We start from the raw sequence: 1,470 nt of genomic DNA on the forward strand, positions 1-1,470 counted from the left end.
GAAAATACAAAAAAAAAAAAAAAAATAGCTGAATACAATGGTGCATGCCCATAATCCCAGCTACTCGAGAGGCTGAGGCAGGAGACTGACTTGAACCCAGGAGGCAGAAGTTGCAGTAAACCAAGATCGTACCACTGCACTCCAGCATGGGTGACAGACCAAGACTACTCACTCTCAAAAACAACAAATAAGAATCTGTACTTAATGGACACCCTCAGAAGCCTCATTTTCACTTGGTGTAGATGATTTAAATAAGATTTTAAACTTTCCATCAGATTAGAGCTACATGACATTTTTCACTTTGAACTAACGCATTAATGACATGAAACTTGGAAAGCTTAGGTGACAGGGTGAATGTATTTTCCATCTGTGGGGAATGTGAATGTCTGGGGACCAGAAGTTGAACTGATAGGTGGAATTTCTAAAATGGTCTCCAAACATGCTGTACCCTCATCTCAGGAACCTGTTAAGCTGATGAGACATTCCTGTGATTATGGTGTTACATGGCAGTCATATGACTTTAAAGATTGACATGGTTTTGTGCTGTGTCCCCACTCAAATCTCATGGTGAATTATAATCCCGAGTATTAGAGGTCGGGCAGGGGGTTATTGGATCCTGGGGATGGTTTCTAACGGCTTAGCACCATCCCCCAAGTGCCGTCGCATGATCGAGTTTCCATGAGATCTGGTTGTTTAAAAGTACGTAGCACTTCCCCTTTGTTTCTCTCTCTCTCTCCTGCCGGTCATGTGAAGACCGTGCCTGCTTCCACTTCCACCATGATTGTAGGTTTCATGAGGCCTCCCTAGAAGCAGAAGCCTGAGCAGCCCACAGAACCATAAACTGTTTAAACCTCTCACCTTTATAAATCACCCAGTCTCAGGTCATTAATTATAACATTGCAAGAACAGACTAATAGCAAAGGCTGAGCTTTCCTGAGTGGGCCGGATGTAATCACATCACTCCCTAAGTGTCAGAGATTTCTCTAGTGGGTAGGAGAAGACAAAGTCAGAGAGACGATGGGAGCTGGAGAAGAACTCCATGGGCTGCTGTTGGTTGGAAGATGGGGAAAGTGAGAAAGAATGCAGGTGGGCTCTGGAGTCAGAGTGTCTCCAGGCTGAGAGCCAGGAGGACTGCAAAAGGATGTCAGGTAGCAACAGAAAACTAATTACAGGTGCCTATCTGTACCCTTTATATTTTCACACACATGGATGCTAATCCCTATAAGCACAAAAAAGAAAAAGAAAAGCAAAGAACTACAGGAAAATGTTATCCTTACCTTTACGGGAGCACTGCAAGGGCTATTCCAGAGCCCTTGCAACTTGAAGAAGATAATCAAGGGCATTTCAAGGCAGGTGAGAAATGTCTCTTCACTGTTACTAACCCAATTTCTGAAAGATAAAAGATGGCAAAATACTTAACTCCCAGCCAGGTGTGGTGGCTCATGAATGTAATCCCAGCACTTTGGGAGG

At 43.8% G+C, this 1,470-nt stretch overlaps 1 long non-coding RNA gene across 1 annotated transcript in view; it reads right to left on the minus strand.

Annotated features, from left to right (window-relative positions):
* LOC108290201 overlaps positions 1-1,470 on the minus strand; it is a 4,504-nt gene extending 3,034 nt beyond the window's left edge. The window contains exon 1 of the long non-coding RNA XR_001819478.2: positions 1,278-1,470. This is a non-coding gene — a long non-coding RNA (uncharacterized LOC108290201). The remainder of the gene's footprint in view (positions 1-1,277) is intronic.

The sequence above is a fragment of the Cebus imitator genome, unplaced genomic scaffold (assembly GCF_001604975.1).
Source record: "Cebus imitator isolate Cc_AM_T3 unplaced genomic scaffold, Cebus_imitator-1.0 Scaffold427, whole genome shotgun sequence".
NCBI classification, from domain to species: Eukaryota; Metazoa; Chordata; class Mammalia; order Primates; family Cebidae; genus Cebus; species Cebus imitator.